Raw genomic sequence first — 13,397 nt, forward strand, 5'->3', positions numbered from 1 at the left:
CCAAAAAGCGATTCCTTATTACCGATTCTTTATTTCTCGCTAATAAGGATTCGCTTTTCGGGATGTTGATGCATGTGCACCAAAGTCTTTTTTCTCAACCTCTTATTCACCTGTAACAATGTTCTTGAGCGATTTTCTCTTTGAAGTCTTGAAAAGGTCTTTGAAACAGTCTCTTGTACAGTATTTACATAGCTTGGAAGACTTCCCTAGCCTACTTTCTTCTTCTTCTAGATGAAATTCTATTTTTATTCTTCTTCCACTCTGGCCTAGGTTATCTTCTCTCAACAATTATTTACAGTTCAAAGTCCAATTTACATCCCTTATGAGATCAGACTCAACCTCTGCAATGACTTGTTGTAACAGCTCAGCCCTCAATGCTGCAATCTCTTGAGAAGACTATGGAGCTCCATAGCTTGGGAATTCGATGCTCTCTAGAATCAGATTCCATAAGCCACTCAACCTTGTTGGGGAAGGTACAGTCAATGACAGACGTGCTTTAGCTTCAATTCCAGGAATTCTCAGGAAGATCTCGACAACCAGTATTGAAATCAGCCCTCGCTCTACCTGGCATTGGTAACCAGATAAGTCCACTTGGGAAAGAAATATCTCCGACACAGCACTCAAGCTCTTCTAGACCTTCTCGCACCTGCTGTGGTCTGCTCAGTTTTGCTCAGTTTAGACTCTGAAGATTCATCTATGGCTGCAAGTTCTCTTTCAGATGCAAGTCTCAGATTGTTTCTCCTCTGTCTCACAGGCAATGTTTCACCTGCAGTGTAGGAGAGTAGGATCTGCTTCACATGTTTGCCCCCACTTTTTGCTGGTATTTCACTGTTTTTCGACATTAGTTTGGCTGGGAGCCTGCTGTTCAGGGCCACAGCTTAGCTGCTTCCTCTCTAAAATGATTCCATGTACTTTAGGTACAGTTCAGATTGGATCTGAGGTGCCCTTATAAGTCCCTAGTATATGGTATACTATTTACCCAGGGCATAGGTACCCCAGAGGCCTACCCGGAGCTGAAGCATGTATTATGCCACCTCTGGAAAGCCACCCAAAATAACACCACAGGTCTTCTACTGCAGCCTGGGTAAGGTGGTGCATGCACCACTTACTGTGATATAGGTTCACTATATCTCACCATAACCTGTACATACAAACCTATCAGTCACCCCTATGGCAGGCCTTATCAATCCTGAAGGCAGGGTGCTTGGTTATATGTGAGGGGGTACCCAGGCATGAGCTGAGCCCCTCTGCAGCCTTTGGAATCTCTTCTCCGGGGTTGTCAGTAGTGCAGCCTTGCCATATACTCTTAAGTGCATTATAACCAAACAGTAAATGCTAAGTTTGGACTGGCTGCACGGAAACATGTTGTGTTTGGTGTCAAACACCTTTGAATCATACCCCCACACCAGTAACTGGTGTGGTAGTATGATCCCACCCTTCTAGGGGGAGAGACATGTCTGCACTGGTATACCCGGTAGAAACGTAATAGAGCCCTGGCATCACAAAATGGATGCTGCACCCACAAACACAGGTCTGGCCTCCTGCTGCTGACCGAAACTCCAGCATGTGAGGACTGGACAATAGGTTTCCTGTCACAGGGAGGTTTAACCACCTCCCAGACAGGATTATGTGTATTGGGGCTGGGTAGGAGCACTCCCTGAGTGCTTTGAAGTCCTGCACTGGGGGCACATTTGGTATCCCTGTACATAGTCCAGCTCAGACTGGTTCAGGGGCTTCCAGCCCCTGCTCTGGCATGAAACTGGACAAAGGAAATGGGTGTAGCCACCCCTCTTTCCAAACCCTCCCATAGGTGGGTCCCCAGAGCTAGTCCAACCCCTTCCTTAGGTATAAGTAAGGAACCTCTGTAACCAGAACTTTAGATTACCCTGGATGAATCCTGGACCTTCGACGCTCTGCTAAAGCCCAGAGGACTGAAGAAATCTCCCTTGGGGTCAAGGAGTGACTCCCCTGCTTGGCAGGCACCAGCAAAGCAGTTTGCCAGTCTGCATTATCGAGGTTCCTGCCGGACTCCAAAGGATTTGCAGCCCAGGAAGAGAATTTCCAGGCATCTCAGAGGCCGACCCGAGTCCCCAGCAAAGCTGAGACCCACAGCCCTTGTGATTAGCGTGGAACCGGAACTCCTGATCACCATGCACTTTTGCAAGTGCATTGACTTCTCGACGTCTCCTGAAGTCGTGCTTGGGCTGACTTGTAGCTCCCACCTCGAGCACTAAATCCTCTGAAGATTGTCAGCCCGGTCATTCTGAGTGACCCGTGGGCTGCCATTTTGTGTTTCATTTTGAGGTCCCTTCGCAATCCCTGGTCCGTTGACTGGAGGGTCCCTGAGGGGGTAACTTTGAATTTCCTTGGGCTTCCCTGATTGCTCCAGACGTGCCTTGACGCCCTACCAAGTGGTGAGTCCCACAGATCTTGCTGGTCTGCACCGAAGCATCTTTTTTGATTCTGCGTGGGTTGCTGTTGCCAAGACTTGTTGTGTCCAATCCGGGCGCTAACACTGCAGCACTCGACATCCTCTATGGGACAGCTCGAATCCAGCTCCTGGTTGTCCTCGACGCCTCGTGGTCCTCGTGGCTGAAGAGTCAAGCTTCACCTCTTTCACCTGAAATCACCTGACATTGGTGGGCCTCTGTCGATCGCCTTCCTGGTCACTGGCTAGTGACCCAGACTCTGTCCCCTTTGCTTTCAGGTTCTTCTCATCTTTGTTCCAGGCTTGGATCTCTTCGGACACTTTGCATCTTCACAGCAGCAGCACTTCTTCGCCAGCTCCCATTGAAATCGACGACGCGACCCGACACCAAAAGACACCTATGCACCCGGCTTCCCTGGGTGAGGTAACACGAGTACTCCGGTGCTCCCGTGGGTGTTAGCCCTGGAACTTCCTAAGTCCAAAAGGGTTTGGTCCTGACTCATTTCTAAGTGTCCCTAATCTTTAAAAATCTAACCGTGACTTTCCCCATTGAAGCTAACGGGAGCTCGTGGCTGTGTTCACACACTGCACACGGCCCCCGTGGGTCCCCTGTGTCACTACCTTGGGTATTTCCTTGGGTTCCCAGCGATCCTACAGGCTCTAGGCCTTGTGTCTAGTTAAGTCGTCGTTCTTATACCACTATTTTAGTATATGGTTTGGCTCGCCCCTAGGGCCTGACGTGTATTTGTGCTATTTTACTGTGATTATTGAAGTGTAACTTATGTGTTTTGACCTCTAGTCTCATAAAGAGAGTAGGAGGGTGTGTTTAGTAATAAATACATATATTTTATATATATATATATATATATATATATATATATATATATATATATATATATATATAACTGGTGTGGATATCTTTCATTTAGTGACTCAAGAGATTATATACTGGTACAACAAGCTGCTTTACATTCCTTCTAGACTTAGCCTGAATGCTGCTCTCCATAGCTACCACTAGGATAGCTTTCAACAAAGGTTGTCTTTAACCTATAACCAATAAGGGGTTGTTTGGACTGATACAAGGTACCCACTATAACTAGTGGACTGCATATATCAGGCCAAATTCTCACATGCAGCATCTTTCTTCCTTAACTGCCCAGGACCACTTGTCACACCAGTCCCTGCTCTATATCACTTGTAATATTACCGTATCCCTCACAGTCTGTACCAGGGTCTTGTGTAGCTTGACCCCTCTCATATCAATCTGGTGTGTATCCAGCCTCTTCAGGCACCTCTACAGCTTGGCTTGTCCCCTCCGGTGACTCTTCGATCATGGCTGGAAATAATTCTGGGAGAGGAGCTGTTTTATCAGAGGGTCCTGTGACTCATCGGGTAGGAGAAGTATGGGCCCGATTCGGCACTCCGCTATACTGCACAGCAGTGTTAGTCACCTGTATCACTTGATATGGCTCATGGAACCAAGAGTCAAGACAGTTTTTCTTCACATGTTTTCAGTAAAAAACCTAATCTCCTGGGTTCAGGTCATGGCAGAGGTCTTTTGAAGCCTGTGCATCCGCTGCTTCAACCTGTTGAGACATAGAACAAACCACATCAGTCAATCCTTTACAGTAGTCAAGGACCAAATCATCTTTAATGTTCACTAATGCAGTAGCATGCAAAGCAGGAAAACGCATCACTCTTTCCATAAGGATCACATGAGGCAACAACCCAGTTCTCTTGTGGGCAGACTCATTAGCTGTAAAGGCAATGCATCAAGCCGCTTTAGAGATGTCGAAGTACACACTTTAGCCAACCTCGATTTCAAGGTACCGTTGATTTGTTCCACCATTCCTGATGCTTCTGGTCTGTAACTACAATGCAGTCTTTGATCCACACTCAAGGCAGTGCACAGCAGCTTCATGACTTCCTTGTGGAAGTGTATACCTCTATCTGATTCAAATGTAGCTGTAAATCTGAATTTAGGAAAGAGTTCCCTCAACAACAACTTCGTTACTGTGAGATTATCACACCTTCTAGTCGGATAAGCTTCGGCCAACCATGAAAAGATGGACAGAGAAACCAGAATGTATCTCAACCCATTACACACAGGCATCTCAACAAAATCCATCTGGATCCGATTAAAAGGACCCTGATCTGTCAATGTGACTCAAAGCAACAACAGGCTTTTTCCCAGTGTTCATTTGTTGACACATGACACACCGATGACACACAGCTTCTGCAATCACTCAAAACCTTGGATTGAACCAAGTCTGTCTGAACAACCTCACCATTGCATCCCTTCCTATATGAGCTGCTCAATGAATTTGCCGTGCTATTGGATGTAACAAGCAACCTGGTAATACCGCCCTGCTATCAACTGATGCCTAAAATGTATTTCCCCCTTTCTCACAACTTGCTCTGATCCAACCCACTTGCTCCTAGTCTGTGGCTTCCATTTGCAAATGTCTCACTTCATCCCATGTCTCAGCAACAGCTAGCATAATGCTGAGTTTGGTCTTCTCTGTACTCTTGCCAGTATAGTCCCCATTGAAAACACATGCATGAATAGCACAGAAAGTGCAGCTTTATCTGTGTACCTATTTTCGATGATAACAAAATAATTTCGCCTTCCATGGGCTGAGCACTTAACAACATGCACTTCTCTTGGCAATTGAAAGGCTTCCAACAGTTGTTTCACATACTCCCCATTCCTTATCGGAGAGCCTGATGACGTTAGAAACCCTCTCTGTGACCATAGCTGTTTTTAAGTCAAGAACCACACTGAAACCGTACTTGCTATCAATATAGCTGGTGACTCGGATCTATTCAGAAACTCAACATGCACAGGTCAAGACAAAGATTTTAGCTACTTGTGCAAATTTATTTCTTGTAAATAAGCAGCTTCCACCACTCCGGAAATGGTACATTCAGCAAACTCTGCTCTCAAATTTCCTTCATTGTCTCTTAAGCATGAACCATCAACAAAAAGGACTTGATCTGGATCAGACAATGGTTCATCAACAATATCAGATCTCAGTTTCGTGCAAAGCTCAGTGACAACCAGTCTTGGTCTTCACATTCTTCCCCATCAGCATTTGGAACAGACAACAAAGTGGCAGGATTTAGCACAGAACACAGCTTCAGTGCAACATTTTTGGCAGCGAGTAACACTTGCTCAGACCCTGTCAGCCTGTTATTTGTCAAATGATGTGTTTTTTTTCTTGTCATCAAGAGCTCAACTGAATGTGGTACATATACTGTAAGAGGATGACCCATCACAATGCTTTCACATCATTTAATACTGACACCTGTTGCAGCAACAGATTTGAGACATTTGGGCAAAGCTGAAGCTATAGGATCTAGAGTTGCTGAGAAACACGCCACTGGTCTACGGGCACCTTTATGTGTCTGAGTGAGTACAGATAGAACACAACCTTTTCATTCATGGCAGAATATTGAGAATGCTTTGTTGCAATAGGGCATTCCTAACACTGGAGCGTGACACAAGCACTGTCTCAAGCAAGCAGACAGTCATTATCCCATGGTACCAGATTACACAAATCCTTGTGGGTCAGCGTCTGTAAAGGCTTCACAATCAAGGAAAAAGTAGGAATCCACTGTCGGCAGTAGCCAACCATTCCCAAGAACATTCAGACCTTTTTCTAGGTATTAGTCGGATTCATTTTCATGATCGCATCCACTCTTTCTGGTGACACCCTCCACTTGCCTTTTTTGATTCGATTACCCAAATGCTGTACTTCATTTAGAGAGTACTCAAGCTCGGGGACACCTTATGCCGATTGTCAGCCAGATGGATCAGTAGGACGATTGCATCGCCCTTGCAAGCTTCCCACTTTTCAGACACACTGAGGAGATCGTCGATATACTGGATCAATACAGAGTTTCGGGGCAAAATCATGCTCTCAAGATTCTTCTTCAAGACCTTATTAAATATGGATGGACTTTCAGTATACCCTTGAGGGATACAGCACCATGTTAAGACATGATTCTCCGGATGGAAAGCAAATAAAAATTGGCTCTCCTCATGCAACGGGATAAAAAAAAATGCTTGGCACAGGTCAATCATCGTAAACCATTCAGCTTCACAAGGAATCTGGAATAGGATCACAGATAGATTCAGTGCCACGGGACAACACAGAATCACTATGTTGTTTACCTTTCTAAGGTTATGGACAATGCGTCATTTACCACTTGGCTTCCGTAATCCCATGATGGGAGAATTGCACAGACTTTCCATGATCTATTTAGGAAGCGCTGCACATCATGGACTCAATGACAGGTGTACTCCCTGCCACTGTATCTGGAGTCAGATTGCACTGAAGCATTCTTGTAAACTCTGCATTTGGTTCGATCTGTATGCAGACTGGCTCGACTCCTCGAATCAGTCTCATTTCTTCCCCTGAGAAGTCCCATACCACTGGAGAGACAGTGTCTCTCAGATCCAGTGTCATGTCTTCCACTGTCAGTAAAGGGAACATGGTTGTATAATGAATAATGATTCTGGTTAGCCAATTTGAAAGCAATGTCCTCATCATTAGTCTTCAATTCAATTCCCTTGGTTGTGCAGTAGATGGTACAATTCAATTATCATAAAAGGTCACGTCCTAGCAAACAGACAGGGCTTGAATCACACACCATGAACTGATGGTGGTCCTGCAAGGTTACGATCTTCACTGAAACCTCTTCTGTCAAAGAGTTTGCCATTCTTTTGTAAGAGACTCATACAACTTGGATCAAATTTCCCGACAGGGGCAGGTTTGGAGCCACTGCAGATGTCACAGTCGAATGGTTAGCATCAGTATAAATCAAGAATGTAATGGGTTGACCATCTACATCTGCTTCTATGTATGGTCCACTATCGCCTACCTCTAAGACTGCACCAAGTTTACATTCATCCTCCCCCCTCAGGCACCGTTATAAGGACAGGTCCGGATCAAATCAATCCAGAGCTTCAATTAAGGGTATCTGATGGTAAGTTTGGATGTCCTGCGAGATTCTCGGAGGATAAGGCACTTGCACTAACTGGTTATAATTCCCTCCTGCATTAAGTGATCTTGGCCTAGGCACTAGAGGTTACTGATTTACTCCATCTGACACCTGCATGAGTTCTCTTTCGTGCACTTGATTTGTAGGATTAAGACAACACTCACGCTTCCAATGCCCGATCTTGTGACAAAGATGACAGGCAGTGGTTTTCTTCAGGGTTGCAACATCTATCCCTGTCCTCTTCCCTGTCCCGTTGACCCTGCAACTGATGTTACTTGGACACCTCCTGGGACATTTCCTTGGCCACAAGCTACGGTTCTCATCTTTGCCTGCACTTGCTTTCCCTTCTGGGCATATCACATTTGAACCAGCATCAAGTTCTCTTTTATCCTCCTATGCTTAGAGTCCACCTTCTCACTGCACTACCTGGCGTACTGGAGGATTTCAATGATGGATTTACTTTGCCAACAAATTAGATGCTGTTTGAGACAAATTTTCGGCCTCAATACAGTCACCAATTTAGGTACAAATTGTCCCATGTCTTTAGGGTTGAGCTTATCTAACCCACTTTACTACTTAAAGGCTTGCAACAGCCTCTCGTAATCAGCATGTACTGACTCTATCAATCAATCAATCAATCAATCAATCAATCAATCAATCAATCAATCAATCAATCAATCAATCAATCATTCAATCAATCAATCGATCAGTGATTTGTGAAGCGCACTAGTCACCCGTGAGGGTCTCAAGGTGCTGGGGGAGGGGGTTTGGAGCAGCTCCTTCTCATCCGAAAAGCCAGGTCTTGTGGTTCTTCCTGAATGCTTGCAGTTTGGGAGTTCGTCTGATGCTGAGGGGGAGTTTGTTCCTAGTCTAGGTCTCGATGTAGGAGGAGGCTCTACCTCCTGTTCTGGCTCTGCGGATGCCTGGGATTTTGGCCAGGGCAAGGTTGGCGGAACTGAGGTTTCTCTTGGGTGCGTAGAAGGAGATTCTTTCGTTGAGGTATTGGGATCCGGTGTTGTGGTGGGATTTGTAGGTGTGAGTGAGCAGCTTGAAGGTCACTCTCTTCAACGGGGAGCCGTTGGATGTCTTGTAGGTGCTGGGTGATGCGGTTCTGTCGTGGGAATCCGAGCCCCAGTCTGGCTGCAGCGTTCTGGATGGCCTGGAGACGGAGGAGTAGAGATTTGTTGATTCCGGCATAGAGGATGTTCCTGTAGTTCATTCTACTGGGTATGAGTGCGTGGGTGATGGTTTTTCTGGGTTTGGGGAGTTCCATTTGAAGGTCTTGCGGAGAATGTGGAGGGTATTGAAGCATGTGAAAGATACAGCGTTGACCTGTCTGTTCATGGTGAGGGAGGGTTCGAGTATTTTTGCTGAGGTTGCGGGCATGGTCCATGGGTGTGGGAGGGTTTACATGGGCAGTGGGTCACCAGTTATTGTCCCATACGGAGGGGGTGGATCCGTGGACGAGGACTTCCATTTTCTCCGAGATGAGCTTCAGGCAGCTGCTGCTCATCCAGGATGCAACGTCTATCATTCCTTCCTGGAAACTGTCTCTGGTGATGTCGGTTTCCTTGGTGAGAGAGAGGATGAGCTGAGTGTCGTCGGCATAGGATACTATGCTAAGTCCCTGTTTTCTGATGATGGTATTGAGGGGGGCCATGTAGATGTTAAAGAGCGTGGGGCTGAGTGAGGATCCTTGGGGTTTTCCACAGCTGATCTCTGGGGGTTCAGAGAGGAAGGGAGGGAACCTGATTCTTTGAGTTCAGCCAGTGAGGAAGGAGCAGAACCAATCTAAGGCAGTTTCCTGAATGCAAGTGTTGTGGAGTCTGGCAGGTAGTGTGCGGCAGGAGGCGGTGTCGAAGACTGCTGAGAGGTCTAGTAGAATGAGGGCAGCCATGTGGCCTTGGTCGAGGGGAGTGCAGATGTCATCCGGGGCGGCTAGCAGGGTGGTCTCGGTGCTGTGGTTGCTGCAGAATCAAGATTGGGAAGTGTCAAGGATGGAGTTGGATTTGATGAAGTTCATGAACTGGTTGTTGATGATTTTCTACGTGACTTTGGCTGTGAGGGGAAAGAGAGAGATGGGTCTGTAGTTCTTGATGTCCGTCTGGTCTGTGGAGAGCTTCTTGAGGAGGGACTTGACCTCTACGCGTTTCTAGTTGTCGGGGAACGTGCCTGTTTCGAGGGTGCATTTGATAGTATGTCGCAGTTCGGGTGCTACAGCAGGGCCGGCCCTGTGAAAGATGTGTGGTGGGCAGGGGTCACTGGGAACTCCTGAGTGTATGCGCCTCATGGTCCTAGCAGTGTCTCCTGTGGTGACAGGGGTCCAGGCGGTGATGGTAGGTTGGTTGGCCTTGCAGTTGGTAAGTGTAGTGTTGGTGCCTTGGTTCTGGTCATCGAAGGTGTTGTAGAGAGTCCTGATCTTGTGATGGAAGTAGAAGCCGAGTTTGTTGCAGACGTCCTCGGAGGGAGGGGCATCGAAGGTTTCGTAGGCAGTGCTTGCTTCTGAGGTTTTGAGGTTCCTCCATGCTTTCTTGAGTCGTCAGCATGTACGCTTGGATTCTCGGAGGTCGGTGGTGAACCAGGTGGCTTTCATGGTGCGATGTCTGTTGGAGTTCTGGAGAGGGGAGAGCGTGTTTGTGCAGTCAGTGATCCATCTGTGGAGTTTGTTGGCTGCAGATTTGGCATCGGTCATGGTGGGTGGAGGAGTGCGGTTTAGGGCGGCGTTGAGGTACTGTTCAGTAATTTTGTCCCAGTTTCTGCACAGGGAGCATGGTGTAGGCTTATGTGCAGTTGTTTTCGAAAAGGAGAAGAGGAAGCAGTGGTGGTCCATCCAGAGGGGTTATGCGGTGTGGCTGAAGCAAATATTGTTTTCTCGTGGGCAGATGGGGTCGAGAGTGTGTCCTGCCTTGTGGGTGGGGGGGGTGATGAACTGTTTCAGTCCGATGTTGGCAAGGTTGTCCAGTAGTGCGGTGGAGTTGGAGTCACTGAGGTTGTTGAGGTGGAGATTCTGGTCTCGAAGCAATACGTAGTCCTGGAGGTGAGGGTGTGGGATGCAATGAGGCCTGTGATGGTTGTGGTGAATGTGGTGCATGGCCTGAAAGGACTGTAGGCAAGGGTGCCATGTAGATTCATTCTGGGTTGATCTGGATCTGGAAATGGAGGTGTTCCATGGGTGACGAGGGGTCATTCGTGCTGGCTGTAGTGAGTCGGAGGGAGTTTTTGTGTACAATGGCGAGTCCAACTCCAGGGTGGTTGAGGTGGTCCTTCCTCTGGATCTTGTACCCGTCGGGATGGTGGTTGTGATTTCAGGTGCGGTGCTGGCGTTTGTCCAGGTCTCTGTGAGGAAGGTGATGTCGGGTGATAAGGTGTTGAGGAGGTCGCAGATTTCTACTGTGTGTATGTGTAGGGAGTGTACATTAAAGAGGATGCAGCTCAGGGGTTTGGGCTCGCTGACGTCCAGTGGGTTGGAGGTAGCAGTGTGTTCCGGAGGTGGGTGAAGTTGTGGCAGCAGAACTGGCCTTGAGTTTTGTTCAACATTGACAGCTGGCAGTTGCTGTTTCTTCCGGGGTTGATTGTGTGGAGTTGTGCTGAGTCGTGGTCAGAGGACCAGGGTCCTTGGCTCTGGTTGCGGCATGCCTTTAACCATTAAGTAGGGGTTGGGGGAGGGAGAGCAGGTGGGGAGCAGGAACAGGCAGGGGGGAGGGGCAATGGGGGCAGCAGCAGCGAAAAAGGGAGAGAAAGTGGCAACATTGAAAAACAGGCAGTAAGGCAGAGAAAGGAGACAAAAAGGCACAAGAGACAGAGGCAAAAAAAGACAACTAGGCACAAGGGACAGAGGCACGAAAAGACACAGGCACAAGAGACAAGGGAAATAAAAATAACAAGGTGCAACAGACAACGAGGTGCAAACTGCACAAACAGTTAACTAGGCACAGACAGACAAACAGGGCACAGACAGAGAAAAGCAGGGAAACCATACAGAAAGGCTGGCAGAGCGGACCAGGGATGATGCGCAGGCAGGAGCCTACTGGTGGAGGAGGATCTCAAACACCTACCTGAAAGCAGAGAGGTGCTGGGTGCACCGGCGCAACGACAGAGCTGCACGAGGGGATAGCAGTTTCCCTGACCATGAGGTCAGAGGTCTTGCTTTTTGGGTTCCTGGGTTGTTCGATCTATCTTAACCCAATGAATTTCTTTAGGGGCTATTATGGACTGCAACCATGTGATCACCTGATTGTACTTCTTCATAACCAATGGCGAAGAGCCATGAGTTACTGGGTATCTCTCTGGCTCAACAGCAAGCCACTCAATAACTATTTTACAAGCAGACCATAGATAACTAGGAACCACAATTTTGAACAAGGTGTTTAAATCAATCCACAACACTTTTGAGATCTTAACGTCGTGATCTACTTGCTTGTACCACTCAGCAGGTTTCTCCCTCAGCCTGGGAAAATTGCTTGTGAATTCAGCAAGGTCATCCCGACTCCTGGGAACAAGCACGTACTCTCCACTATGCACCTCCTGTAATGGATATGCCTCAACTCCCTACGTTCCTCTCCTGGAGGTGGTGTCTTTCTGTCACATTTCTTACGCTCTTCTTCTTTAACCATCTTTCCTCCCATTTATCCAGCACACTCTAGGACTTTATCCCTATTGCCAATTCTTGGATGGGCATCTTCAACCCCGTAATTCTCTTTTCCTCTAGCTCTTGGTCACTGTAAGTAAGCCTGTGATTTCCCTATAATGTCTTCATTTGAGACAAGTCTACTCCATACCTCTGAGTCAACCCTGACAACTACTCATGTGCTTGTCTTGCCCTACGGTGATATCCTTCGCTACAAACAACCGATCATTTGGCTCATGGGTCTCTATTATGTCTAAAGGTAGATTCCCACTGATGATTTTAGTCAACTTCAGCCTTCAGTCTCACCACATCTACTAGCTTCACCTTCATTACAGCCTTGATGGTACCCTGACTCAACGTACTATCCTGACTCCCCACACTGTTATTATGGTCTCTCAACCATGGCTCCAAGTGTGCAATGTCTAGACCATGCTGATTTTCAGAGGCTTTCTGAGTTCTGCCTGCTTCTAAAGTCGCACCACTTGGTCCTCCGACAGGAGGTGCCCTCATGCACAGATCAGAACCAGTGCTTACCATGCGTACAGACTGTATAGTACTTGTGCCAATGTGTACTCCAGAAGGGTGAGCATTAGTTGCCAATGGGGTACTAGACTCCATAGGTACTAAAGAATGACCATTCCTATTCGGGCTCCCTATTCTTCCCAAGCCTGTCCCTTCAGCATATACGGGCTGTCTCTGACTATGACTTCCCACTGAGCTTGGGTGGTAAACAGGAACAACAGGCCCAATGGTAATTGGTTCTGTAAGAGTTTCTGGCAACCGTGAAGCAACATTGACACGATTCTGTTCCATACCTCCCAAGGTGGACATTCCTGTTCCCCTACTCCTGCTGATATCCTTCGAACAACCCCTGAATCAGAACCCACTTCAGCTGCGACACATCCCACATTCTCTGCACTTTCTGAGTTTCACCCACCTTCATCCGATTGTGGACTGTAAGGTAGAGGACGTTCGGCTACCAACTCATCCAACAAGCTGTCTTTGTTGTAAATGCTGTCACTCCCATTTGTCCTTTTACTCCTATCCGATAGCTCTCCACCTCCTACCAGTACTGGGTAAAACATTTCTTCCTCAATGGTATCCACTCTCCACCTTTTGAGCTTTAAATCCCACTGTGCATCCTGATATGCCCTCACAGTTTTCCTCTTTCTCCCTTGGTATTTATACCTCTGCTTAGCTTGAGCTGAATACATCCATGCATCTAATGCTTCAAACCGTGCTGGTCTAGACAAAGGTTGCAGCACAAACATTGCTCCTCTGTGCTGATTAAATACATCCAACCGAAATGAACCAAAGCTTGGAAACGACAATTCA

Source organism: Triturus cristatus, chromosome 11 (genome assembly GCF_964204655.1).
Source record: "Triturus cristatus chromosome 11, aTriCri1.1, whole genome shotgun sequence".
Classification (NCBI taxonomy): domain Eukaryota; kingdom Metazoa; phylum Chordata; class Amphibia; order Caudata; family Salamandridae; genus Triturus; species Triturus cristatus.